Genomic DNA, 14,810 nt, shown 5'->3' on the forward strand with positions numbered 1-14,810 from the left:
TCAATTTTGTAATGTTTTGGGTTTTACTTTACATCAGAAAGTACACAGAAAATATTATCCAATGAGATTTAAGCATCCCCACGTGATAAACAGGTGAAAAATACTCCCTCTCCATGTACATTCTTGTGTTACTATTGCAACAGCTGTGGCTCATACTAGTTAGAATTACAGACATATGTAATGCAATTGTTTAAGTTCCCTTGTAATTTTTTTCTTGGCAATACATAATACTCATGCCTAAAGAAGACTGGGAACTATACTTGAGCAGTCAACCAGATACATGCAGAAGCTGTTTTTCTCTCATGGAAGAGTGTATTAACCATCTAGCTATGTTTCCATAGCTAAATGGATATCCCTCCTGACCAGTATACAGACCAGCAGTTAATGGTGATTAAGTTTTCTTGTACTTGGAGTGGGACAGGTCAAAACGAGTTACATTTAAATAAGACAGAAAAGTTGTGGGGGAGGGAAAAGGGTCAGAAACCTATGTATCTCGGGTTAAAAATACTGATCTGCTTTAGGGAAATTGCAAATAGCTGTCTACTTAAAATGTTATTTATCACCTTACACAAGGTTGGGGATATCTCAGTTGCCAAAACTCAGTGCATCAGTCATTTGTTTTTCTTGAAAGATTATTGGACACAGAAACTTCTTTCCTTCAAATTTCCAAATTATTGATTTCATAACCATGCACACCCTCCAGATATCTCTCCACTCTTCAGCCCCAAGGAAAGCAAGAGAACAATGGAAAATAAGGAATGAACTCCAACTTCTCATTTATAACGGATCTTAATTTTTTCAAACTACCTATATTTTCCTTCTCATGTGAAAACTGAAACTACGCAATAAAGAGATGGTTCACACCACTATCCATAATTAAACTTTGCATAATTCTTTTTAGTGTTGAGCACTGACTGAGATCTTTTTTGAAATGCAGTTCTCCTTCAATAGAACTTGGCAGTTCATAACCCTTAATTTACCAGATGTCTTCTAACTTTTGCCTGCAGCTCCCTGCAGTCTTGTGTAACATTCACAAACTCTTTTTGCAGAAGGTTTTAAGTGGATCAATTAACATCTAGCTAAGTAAATCCAATTGTTAAAAGCTATTATTATTGTAATCAAACAGACAGGTTTTCCCCTTTGGGTCATTCGGTACAAGGGCAAATTTAACACCATAGTAATAACTAGTGGCTTATCAACCAGAAGCAATGTAACCTGCTTCTAATTATGGATAAAAGGCAAGCTCAGGAAGTAATTCCACAGTTCACATATGTAAAATACAGAAACTTCAGAAATATTTAACTTTGAATATATTCTTTTCAAATCATCTCAATTGCTTGTCATTATAATTGTAACCTCTTCTCTCTGCTGGAGCAATCACTTCCCTTGCAAAGGGAAATTATGTTTGTTCGTTGCTTCCATGATGATGCTCTCCAAATAATGTGTATAAAATTAGCCATGCTGTTTCCATAAACCTTTAACAACTTGTTATCATAAAATTTAATTTAAAACTTCCTCCACAAAATAGCTGCTTACTGAATGCATAACATTCAACAATTACTTGACAAACATCAGCCTCCCTGACTACTTTCAAACCTACTTAGTAGCCAAGACCTTCACAGTGAATTCATATCTAGATTTGCATACTGCTCAGGAATCAAACTTCATATTAATTTTATTGATCTTCCACAGAATTTCAGCTACAGTTTGCCAATACCAACCCTGTATTTCTGCACAATTGCATTATTTCCAGATAATGGACATTTTTAATTTTCTAAGGAAAGACCAGTGCTTACAGCAGCAGTGTAAATCGAAAGGCAAAAAGGTGCATTTCAGCATTTCTAAAAATTAAATCCAGTCTCGATATTATGCTCAATCCAGAAAACTCTAGGTGACAAAAGCTGAAGAGTAAATTAGGGCCAATTGTTCTACTTCAGTTCCCACAATTCAGGCTTTTGTGTTCATTTTCTAGGTGGGTATGGTCTTCTGAAGATCATTGAGGAACTCACTGCCATGTTTTATAGTTCTGTGGCTTTTCAGTGAAGGGCACACACAGAAAGAATACATACTTGCTGTCTTTATAGCACATGAAGGCATGTTGTGCATATGAAGTTTCACCTTTATGGAAGAAGTAGAGATATAGCCATGTTTTTAGCAAGCATGGTGCAACAGAACAAAATTCAGAGCCTGAAAGTTCAGGATGGCCAAACTTACTGTGAAAACAGAAGTAGCAATGTGTAATACAGCTATGAGCAACCTGCTTAGCTTTGCTGGAAACAGAGAATGAAACAAACATTAGGGGTAAACCAAACTTAATCTACCAGAGGTGCATACCAGTACTATAGCTATAAGATCAGCCAAAATTTCTCAGATATTCACCTGATTTTTCCAGGAAAAAAAATAATTTTGCATTGGTAATGTCAACTTCAACCTTCTGCAACACTGTTGAAATATTTTGTGCAGATCTTTTCATTATAAGCCCCCTATACTTAAGATATGTCTAGTTCTGAACTGCATGCATAAGTTTGGATTTGTATCTCTTATCCTGCTACTTTATTCCTTCCCCATAAATTCAGTCCTTTCTTTGCAGGTTAGAGTGACTACAGCTTAGATGCTGAAACTTGTTCCAGTCCTGGGTATTCAACCCACCGTTAACTTAATGCTCCCCTAACTTCCTCCTGTTCCTCTTCCCTCTTTCCCTTCAACTCACTCACTATCCAACAATGTTGCATAGTCTGAGTAAGAAGGTCTGGAATGCAGCTAGTTTTCTGCTGGCTTTCTTATAATTCCTTCCTTCTCCCCTTCCCCCCACCCAAATTTCACAATTGTTCCATGCATTCTATAACTGTTTTCCCTGGAAACTGCCTTACTGTACACAAGGCTTACTTTTCCCCAGGGAATGCTCCCAGTAATTAGATCATATCCTTTCCTGCTCTGCCCTGTCCAGTAGAGGGCATTCTGCTCATTTAGACAATACACAAATTTGGGGCTTATCCCCACCATGAATTTCCACACAACTTCTAAGAGGAGCAGAGCGTGCCGCATTAGTGGCACTCTCCATAGCACCAAGTTCCAGTGCCAGAACTGGGCCAAGTACCCTAACAGCTCTACCAAAAGCCTACAACTCTAGGCTGCAGGCCACTTGGACCTCAGAAAGGTTTGGGCTCAGAAAGCCCCCAAACAGGGAGTTCCATGGAAGTACTTGCTTAGAAGCAGTAACCTCACTGTTTCTACAAACGTCTTTCCTATAGAGTTGAAGCAAGGTGCATGGAGGTGTTCAAAAATAAAACCAAGTTTTTGGTATAAATTTGCAAAAAGGGATTTCCTGGCTTATGGCCAGTGCAGTAGCTATTAAGCACAAGTTTTATATGTTCACTTGTAGTTAAAGACAACATCAATGCAAAAGACTGCTTGCTTGATCTCAGATCCTTTGTTATACACATTTAAAATTGGCCGCTGGGCAGAACAGAGGAACACAAACCAGTCATGAAGTTTTTTATAGCAGTTGGAAATTAAAATTAAATAACTCAAGCACTGATCTCTCAAGAATTATATTTGCTAAAGTTTCACTTTTGTGAGTGTAGTTGCAGTATTACATTACTTATCTCCACCTTTTGCTGCAAGACCTTGTTTGTTTAGCTAAAACTCCATTTTCAGTGTTCAAACCACAGATAAGTTGGGTGACAATTTTCTACTATCCAATTCTTAGGATGGCTCCACTGATAAAAATAGTAGGAGTCCTTAATCTGCATGCCTCTTAGCAAGTATTCACATTATACTGTGAATTCACGGGAGCACAAACATATACCCAGGATAGTTTTCATCAAAGCAGAGATCAAGTTTGGAAAAAAAAAACTGGCGGTACAATCATAAAGGTACTGAATTTGTGGCTTAGTTTAATCTGCTATTCATTAGAAACTTTCTTAAAGCAAGAGGCATAGGAAAGGGCTAGTTTCCACTCTGAACATAACACTTCATGTAAAATATAGTAAGCACCAAGCCTAATTACTGATTTACTATTAATTATTATTTTACAGTTCTCCAAGTTACTTACAGTTCTAAGATCCCAGTCAATTTAGAAGTTAATGTGTTACTGTTCCAGAATACTGGTGGAAAAGTGCAGTCCATCACTGTGCATATGTTACTATCTCTGTGCAAATCAGGTGTAAAATGTAAGATTAGAGGAACTGCCTAACCTTGAAGCCAACAATCTTAACGCATGGCAACACACTGCCCTCTGTTCTAGTAGTTGAGGTAGCAGATGATAGCCAACATCATCCAACAAGATATTTAAAGCCTAATGAGGACAAATCCAAAGAGAAACCAACAAAAACAACTGGAATATACTGGAGGACCTAGGAAATTAACTGAGTTCACGAAAATCTTTGTTAGCATTGGAGGTGGGAAAAGATAATGCTGAGTCTATTGAGATCCACTTCACATTTTTAGATTATTCATCTGTCTCCCCTACTTCACAGATAAAAGTGAAAGATATTTCATTCACATATTGCAAAGACAGTTCTTACCTTTCTAGAGATAAGAAAACTACTAAGACCCTTTATATAGCATGAAAGCTAGGAAATATCAAATTCTCTACTTGCCAGAAATATACAGACATTTATTTTACACTTCATTGTGCTAATTCAAGGTTCCAATCACTTTAGTAATTTCTAAACATACTTTATTAGTAGTACTAAACATTCTTACAGGTTTAAGTAGTAAAATGTCCACTGTCTCACAGTGGACAGCAGATTAGGCAGATGAATAGCAGTTTAAGAGGCTCCTCACAGAAAGGACACTTCTATATTTCCTCTTCACCTGTTTTTCAACTTATTTTAGCAATAAGGATTAAACATTTAGTGTGACCCTCAGCTGCCTTTCTTATGGTATTTGTGATTGTTCACCATCTGATCTACCCATGTCATTACATAACAAAAACAGGAAAAGGATGAATTCAGGTTGTGTGCTTAGACCATGCAATGATTAAGAAATAAGGCTTTCAGAGAGTAGAACATGAAAGAAGTTTCAGTAGGATTTGAAAAGCATAAAGTATCTGCAAATGCAAAGGATCAGATATAGAACTGAAACCCATTGTAGTGGCATGATCTGTAAAGAAAACAGGATAGTCTTCTAAGTGTAGAAGGAGAGGGAAGGGTGAGAAAGAAGAATTAGCAGCACTAATATTTTTTAACAAGTTGATTATGTTTGATCTAATAGCATAATCTGTACAGATGATATTTTCATTTGGAAAATTATTTGTTTTCTGTTTTATATGAATAATTCAAAACATATATATTAATTTTAGTGGGGCAAATAAGGGTATAAAACATTTATCTCAGTACTTGAAGACTGGATATTTGATATGAGTGCAAATCTAATCTATACAAAATACATGTATGTCTAAGAACTGTTAATTTGTTGTTTCTGTATTCTAGAAATCCAGTTTTTTTTAATAGATACCAAAATATTTTGCTGAGACAAAAGAACACATATTAAACCAGATTCCATTACCTAAAGAGGTATTTTAATATTAATTAATATTATGAAATCAATGGTATTAATCTTGTGAAATGCCTTTAATGTTGCAAGAGCATTTCATCTTCAGATATACTCTGTAGTGCCATGTATGCAGAACACCACCCTTTGTGATTTCCACATAATATGACTAACATTATACCACAATGTTCTTCCAGCCTTTACTGATCTGTAACTCAAGCCAGAAGATGTCATCTCTGTATTGAATAGCCTTCACCGTATTTTTCTTTCATAAAGTTCTCCAGTTGCTTTTGGGATCAATGTAAACTTTTAACAAATACAACAGCCTCTGTCAGTTGTTTAGAAAACACCTATTTTTGTTTGCTTGAACCTGCTACCTGCTATTATAATGTAATGCCTCCTAATTTTTGTACTGCAAGAGTTACCAAACAGCCATTCCCTATTTTGTCCATGCCACTCAGATTTTCTTTACCCCTAGTGTCTCGGCAAGATAAGTGTTCTAACAAAATCAGTCACTAGGCTGATTCCATTGTATAAATTTGACTGTTTTCATGCTAGAGGCTTTTGTTTAAAACACCGGAAGATCACAGTGTTCCCATTTCAGTCCACACCACTGAAATACTCCATGGAAACACATGGACTAAGAGCAACTCTTACAATCTAATCCATGGAAACCAGAATTGCAATAAGAGTTAGGGTTGCAGTCTACATTTATGCAACAGTCTAACTATGAAAGATGGGAAATAATTGCTTAGTGTGATCTATGTAACAGTTTTATTGTAAAATAAGCATGAGTGGGCTGAATGGCAAATACCTTATAACACAAAGGTGCATTAGATTCCTAAAGAGTCTCTTAGGGGACTGAGCAGTAGAGGGTAATAGACTCCTGGCATGGCATGAATGATATGCTCCACTAGATACATCCACTTTCATCAATGTCTATTATTTGATTGACTCTACTATATTAAATGTAAGTGGACAGTAAAAAGGAAGAGTTCTCCAGTACAACATTAATAAATCATCCTAGTATGTATCATATTGTATTGTATTCTTTTTTGGACAGTCTCATCTGTAATCACATAACAGCTTCATGGCTATTCATCCTTTCATCCTCTATTAGTAACACATTTGTCTTGGAATACTACCTATGTGGTACTGCTATTTCTACTTTAAGGAGTTTTTTTAACCTCAAACCAAACGTTTAATTAAGTAATTTACTTGTGTCTAGCAAAAGTGCACACAAAGGTAGAGTCCCTTCAGTCCCGTGTGTCTTATTACCAAGGCAAGCACTTTCTCTATATTAATAGCTAATACTAAGTACCCACACTGAACACTTAAGCAGAATGGCATTTCAGTTCTTCACCAATCCCTTCAATAGGACTGCCTGAAGATTAAGTTTCTACACCATGGAGGCAAAATAAAATTCCTTCTTTCAAGGGCCACATTCTTCTTAAAAGAGGGGAGGAAAGGATGGGAAACAGTCTGTGGTTATTGACTCTACAGTTATTTAAATAACAAGAGACCATTTATCTCATGGTACAACACTGTTCTGATGCTGAGCAAGTTAATAGCTAAATATTGTTACAAGAGCATTTCGAATTTAAAATATTTTATTTAAACGATCAGCTATTTGACAGTTCAAGATTGGAGCAGAAGCATGAGCAGTTACGGGTGCATAAGCATTGTAGAGTAGGTAACATTTAGAACTTGTTTGTGCATGTACAGAAATATACAGACCATGATTATCAGCAGTAAACTGCAAAGATGTGCAGTTCTTAAAACTGCTTTTATTAACACTGTGGAATCACTTTAAGAGCTTTCCTGTAACTATTTGGTTGGCCTTTCTTTCCCCTTCCCTTTCAGCTACAAAGCAACAGTACAGAAGTGCAGAGCTGAAATACAAGAAAAGGTGAAGAAAGAGCTAATGCAAAATTGTACTGGAATTTGAAGTTACACTTAAACTGAAAGGTCCTTCTCCATCCTGATGTTCCCACCAAATTTTTCTCAAGTGCTAGTCAGTGCACTTACTACAAAAAGGAGGTATTTATAATGCAGTGCAGTCACCATTATAATTTTTTAGGGCTTAGAACCATAGCATATAGGACAAGCTCACTGAAATTTAACATTCAATCAAGTGCAGCAAGACTCACAGCAGTTCATTGCCCTCCTTCTCTAATTCTAAATCAGCATGAGTCAATTTATCTTTTCTTACCGAGACACTGATGCTTATTATCCATAACCATTACAATTTCCAACACCTCTCCAGCTGGGCATGTTAAGGGCATGCAGAAGAAGTTAACACATTTCAGTAGTACTTCTGTGAAATGACTGTGTGATCTTTCACTCATCCTGTCAAGAAACATGCTGCCATTCTTGATGCTGACATTTCGAAGTTTATTTTTGGAGAGAAAAAGGGGAGAAAAGCGCCATTTTATATCTGTTACAGCAACACAGCAAAGAACTTACTCAAATACACCACCAAGCAGCTCCTCCAAACACCCATCTTTAGGTACAACAATGTAGTTCACTGTAATGCAGTCAGTCCTCTCCACTGAATCACTGATACCAGTGTCCATCAGAGACACTTAATTACTCAGGACAATCCTTAAGGGCAACATATGGCCTAAAATACCACTAGCTAGAAAGCTAGTCATCACTACTCCTTTATTCCAACACATATGTTCCATTATTTCAGATAGAAACACAGATACTTTCTCAGTTCCTAAGAGCTGCTCACAGATCACTCTGAAAGAATTCTGAAAGAATTACTTGTGAGTTTTAGACCTATTATACCTAAGAAACCGCAGAAAGTACAGAACAGACTTTCACAACACTCTGCAGCAGTAACACATCATACCAGCTTTGTCTGAGATCAGCTTCAACCAATCTCAGACACGGGGGCTGACTTAGGAGCTAGACAAACAAAAACTGCAAACTAGATTTCACACTGTCCTAAATGATGCAGAAACAGATGACTCATTCCTTATCAAGCAAAACAGAAAATAAGTAGAACGTCAGAATTCCATTCCACTAGTTCCAGCTCCTTAAGGACCAAAAAAACCCAAATTTCCATTAGAAAATTACCCTGTCATCTTTTGTGCAATGGAACACAAGGCAAATGTCTCCCCAAAACATATGCAGGATTATTTCAGAGACTGTTTTTTGCAACATATGTACAATCCTTTATAATGTATTTTTCTCACACAGCAAGTCTGCCTTGTAGACATTTGAAGTATCACATTACACAAAATTCCATTTCTGTTTCCAACTCCCAGCATGATGGCGTATATTTTTTACTATATTTCCAAATGTATTTTGGTGACCAAAGAAACAGATAGGCACTTGAACTGATGAAGGTCACTCAAAAACCTTACCAGGTGCTTAACTATTAGTAAAAATTAACAGGTAATAAGCACCTAATTTGCTTGAACATCATGTGGATTTTTTTTAGGAGAGCCTTTTTCCCTCTTCAGCCACATAAATGCTTTGAAAAGCTGGCCCAGTGTCATGCAGCACTTCCCACTCCAGCTTGTATGTATAACTTCAGGAACATCTAGTTGCCTTCCCAGTTACATATTCCCCTAAAGTGAATGGTTTTCAGTACAAAAAAAACCCAGATCAGTTCAGAATAATCAGATTCTCTCATCAGACAGTAGATTTGAAGCAGGAATGCCTAAATCTTAGTGGAGGCAAATGTAGAGTACATTCCCAATTAAAACAAATAAAATTGTTCTTCTTTTAAGTCCCCCCTGCACAATGAAAATTAAAAAAGCCCCACCATAACAAAATCATCAATAGCAAAATAAATACAGCTTTCAATAACAGAGCTGACCAAAGGTTCACTATAGTTCATCTCTGAAACATAAAACCACAAGACACTGGATCATGTGCCTAGAGACAGGATGGCAGACTTCTTATCTTGCCTGGTAATTCCTCCTCCTAAAAATGTCTGTATAAGCCAAGAGAAAAAATAAAGGTAATAGGTATACACAGAAAAGGGCACTTATCATAAGAGAGATTTCTTTGTGAAGTAAAGCTCTTCCTGGACTTGCTACAACTTTTTTGGCTCACATTATGTACTGTTGTGTAACACATGCATTCCATAAAACAAAAATTCGTGTTCATGATACAGCTTGGGCAAAGCAAGATGATTTCCCTTTCTTCATATTCCTTTCCTTTCTCAAGCAAGTGCTCCTTATTTTCAGAAGATTCAGCCTTGTAAAGCTGTATCATGGTCATTTTGGTGCTTATTTGCTGATAATTTGATCTCTTCGCAATGAAAGTATTTGCTGAAATAACACTTTTGTCATTCTCTTTTTTCCTTGAAAGGATAGCAAAACTATCTGTAATTCCACCGAGGATTTCAAAAGTAGGTATCTCCATGTTTAAGATTAATGCAAATATTTTTACTTGTTGTAATTAGATATATAAATTCAATCTACTGTCTGCATTGCAAATGTGCTTGAACGGGATTCTGCAAGGTACTGAGATCTCTACCTTGATACAAAAACTATTAAAACACAATACTATCCACTAACAGAAAGCAAAAAGTTATGTTGATATGCTGGCTAGATAAAAGGCAGATTACTCAGCAGCCTGCATGGTCAGACACTAATGAAAAATGTATTAATGGGGGGAAGAGGAACAGTTTGGGGCTGCTTTTGATAAATCTGAACTTCCAAAGCATCCCATTAGAGACTCAGACTAATGAGTGTTCATTTAATTTAATAGACATTATATAAAAGGTTATAATAATCATATAATGTCTTCTTTGAAACTTCAGATATCTCTGATTGCCACGCAGTAATATAACCTTTACTCACAAGTGAAGGATACGTTGTTGAACAGAGATAGCAAATCAGCCCACAAAAGCAATGAGCATGTTCCAATGAATGGCAAGCATAAAGCAGTTTCACAACTGTCCATTAGCAGGGCTCATATACCTTCCAACCATGTTGTACTTTGCCACTGTCGGTGTTACAACATGGTGCTGTTTGAATCCTTAGGACTGCTGGCTGAAGATGGAGCTATATTAGACACATTAGACTTTTTTTTCTACCTTTAAATGCCCGTTAGTTGCAATCTCTTGATAACAGAGCTAACTCAGGCAGCAGTCCTCTCCCCAAAAAGTTCATCTTTCAACTGGGAAGCAATGGAGCACAATACCCTGATAACCAATACACTTTCTTTTCCCTGACAGGGTTGTCTTTTACTAGCAACAAAGGCAATGATAAACATCATTCTAACAGATACATAGCTTACTACAAAGACTTCTGTTTATGTTCGGCAAGTTAGAAAAAACTAGCCAGATATCTATATTTTTGAAACTAACACATTTCATTTCTCCACAGGACTTTGTTTTCCCACTGTCATGAAGGGACAGTCCTCACAGGGAGTCTAATTGTACTGAAGAAATACTTCCCAGTTCAAGCTCTTTTTTCATTGTTGCTATCACAGGGGCCAAAGCTGACACTTTACTTGCACTGCTTTCACACACCTGACAGTCTGTGTCAATGTTCATGAAAAGGAGATACTTGTTTCCATATTGGTTTTTCCTCTGCTCAAACCTGAGATCATCTGGAAATTCCCATACAACCAAGGTGAAGCCAAGCAACTAATAACTATAACTTCAAATATAGTCTGAAAGGGGCAAGTGAGAAAAATCTCTAGAGACCAGAGTGGATACTTTCATTTTGCACTAAGTACCAAATAGTTTTAGCAAGACAGAGGTAAACGTGGCTGTTTTGCCTTATTCATCCAGCTTCCCTAAGTTCTTCTTGGCAACATTCTAGGCAAGTGGTTATACTAATTATATAGTGGATTACAGATAAAAATATACTTTACGTCCATCATTAAGGATTATTTTCTTTTCCTTCTTTCCTTCCTTCCTTCCTTCCTTCTTTCCTTCCTTCCAGATTAAACCCAGTTAGTATATGAAAAAACTCACTGGTATAGTTCTCACCATTTCTAGGAAGCTTTTAATGGAAATTTGGAAAAGTAACTTTCAAATGCTCTCTTAAAAGTAACTCTCCTAATCAATTGGTTAGCTTGCTTTTCTCATATAAACTAGAGAAACGTATCATCATGATCATAACTCTGAATTTCTGGGGAATTCTTTCCTGATCTGAGATTATATTTAGGCCTGTTTTTCAATTTGGATTTCTCTCCCAGAGAGGGACAGGACAAGGGGTAATGGCTTTAAACTGAAAGAGGGTAGATTTAGATTAGATGTAAGGAAGAAGTTCTTTACTGTGAGGGTGGTGAGGCACTGGAACAGGTTGCCCAGAGAGGTTGTGGATGTCCCATCCCTGGAAGTGTCCAAGGCCAAGTTGGATGGGGCTTTGAGCAACCTGTGCTCCAGTGGAAGGTGTCCCTGCCCATGGCAGGGGGGTTGGAAGTAGATGATCTTTAAGGTCCCTTCCAACCCAAACCATTCTATGATTCTATGATCACCTAGTTCAATTCTTTTTCTCTTTTCTTTTACTCTTCTAGTGAAAGACAGTCTGCCATTCTGTTATATTTTATATATATATATATGTACATGTATACCTATACCTATATCTATATCTAGCTACATCTATAAATTTTCTTATAAAATACACATTTTAAGAAATTTTCTTTTCTTTTGTATCTTCTATATTAAATGTACTTGGTACTTTTTATCGAAAACTGAAATTTCCATATTTATCAATTGCCTATTTCAATTCAGACATCTGGTGGCAACATCAATAAATCAGATATAAAAGATTCTTTTCCCTGCTTTGCATGCATGTGCATCCAGTTCCTGAAACCACATGGTATCACTGCTATTAAGAACATATCCTGTCAGATGTCTGGGAGAAATCTTAACTTCAGCAGTGTGTCCTGAGATATATTGCTTGGCCCACCACCAATGATTCTTAAATTGACTGATTACATATGTGCTTAAAGAGCCATCTTGCAGTGTCAAGTATGTTGCATTTGCATTTTAGTAACACAGAGTATACCAATTCATTTAACTACATCAGACAATATTTGGATTTTTCAAATTACATTTTTTTAAAGATTACTATAAATTTCCATCTTAAATGCTATTTCTATCAAATAACTGCCAACTTAAAGCCAGAAATTCACCACAAGGACAGACAGATATCTAAACCCCATGGTTACTACCACAAATTATTTTCTAATAAGTTGCAGGATGCATTGGAGAATTAAACACTGGCTTCGTTTCTCAAACAGAATATGGTAGAATGAAGCCAGAGCCTTTCCCACAGCAGGAGTGCTTTTGTGGAGCTGGAGATGCAGGCAGAGAAGAATAACCGTACAACACTGTGAGAGGAATAAATTTGTGGGATTTACAACACAGAGCATCCCTTAATCAACAGGAAATAGAGACTTATGCCTATGTTCTAAGAGATATGCAACAACACATGATGATAGCATTCAGTTACCTAGAAGATTTTGCTTCTGGGTTACTGAGCTAGTAATTTTTTCTAGCTGAAGTAGTAAAACTGGTTTATGGCAAAAAGAAAGCATTCAGGAAATAGATACACTCACCTACCTAGGAATTTTCCTAGGACTAGGATAACAATTCTGTAACTGCTCTACACTGGTAGCAACATAGTGAAAGAAAACAAACAGACAGAGTATTATTGTGGGTTTCTATCAATATATCTGTTTCTAATTTACAGTCCTTCTGTGACAGTGGCTTTAGGTCCTTAAAGTTATCAAAAGAATGGTTTTAATCTTTTTCTAAATGGCTACAGTGAATTCAAAATTGTGCACTAATTGCAACAACTGATATGACTTTTTCTGTTAATCTGGATTCTAGAACTTTAAGCAAAATCTTTCTATCATGAAATTATACCACTTATGAGGTATGTGAAAACTTGAGATCTAAGATATTTGAAAGTAACCTTATAAAGTGTTCTCCAGATGAGGTAAAAGGACTATTTCTGTTTGACAAAATTGATTCTTTAAAATGTTATTCTAATGGATGAGGCCCCACACTAAAATGACATTTCAGCTTTTATGGTCAGGCATGAACAAGCTAAAGGAGATACACATTGTCTTACCTAAATTGTGCTTGTCATAGAAGCATCAAAGAAAAAAGCTCTCACTGCTTTCTACAGATTCTTTTAATTCAAAAACCATCAATCAGTATTCCAGTTCAATGTCTGAGTAATGCAACCTTTATCTGATGAAGATAAGAAGTGGCAGTTGCAATTACAAAACTTAGCCACAGAACAAATACAAGTAAGTTATAGATTACAGTTACAGATATTAATGCATAGCTCATGCAGGGAATTCAGATCCTGAAAAAATCTTTGAAGGGAAAACTTAGGCAGCCTTAATGGCAATGACAAAGCACTTAAACTGGGTTCAGATTTTCAATGTACATTAAAGTTAGCCCAGGAGGAAGCATGCTTTAGTGGATAACATAAAGGGTTATACTCACTAATTTGCTCTGACTAGTGGCTTATTTCATTACCTTGGCCAAACCATGTTGCTCCCTAAGTTTTTCTGATTTTACAAAGGCTCATGATTTTTACCTGCTTCCTTGAAGCCTGTGGATAAAGAGCTCAGGAGAATTAAGGAATAAATAAATTCAGTATTCCCCATTTATTTTGAAAATCAAGGTCAACTTTATCCATTGGCTATTATTTTTCTACAGCATAATTTTTCATAATGCAAACCACTTTAATAAAAATGAGTTCTCAAGTCAGTAGGATCCACTGGATGTTTTTTTTATTATTGTCAGTCTCAGTAACAGGATCACTGGTGACATTATGAAGTCTCTAAGAGCTAAGCCAAAGTCCTTAGTTAGAGAGGAGGAAGGCTTCTAATTAATAAAGTGTGTAACACCTGCATCCAACTCCATCAGCAAAAGCAGATGGAGTAAGAGAGATAAGAATGACTGAAGACAGACAGTCATTAATACAAAAAAAAAAAAAAAGAAAAATATCCAGTGGCAGAAAGCCAATTATTTTATTTCTAAAAGAGTGATTAAAAACATATTTTTGCGCATCTTTGTTCAAATTGAAGGTAAACACAAAATGTGCCAAACTGGCATAATTGCGAGCTATGTGTACGTCCTCACCCTACCACAGTATTTGCAATCTGTCCCTACTCTTCTGTCAATAAGATGTCAGACATGTTCCTCTACTGAGATGCAAATGAAGGAATTCTCCCTTCTCTTAGATATCAACAAAAAGGTTGTTCCTGCATGTTTTGGCATGATCAGCTAAGAACTGACATTAAATAATAAGTGTTTAGCCAACAACCAGATGTACAACTGGTCAAACTTCCATTCCTTCTCTGTAGGGTCCAGA

This window comes from Aquila chrysaetos, chromosome 10, assembly GCF_900496995.4.
Source record: "Aquila chrysaetos chrysaetos chromosome 10, bAquChr1.4, whole genome shotgun sequence".
Classification (NCBI taxonomy): Eukaryota; Metazoa; Chordata; class Aves; order Accipitriformes; family Accipitridae; genus Aquila; species Aquila chrysaetos.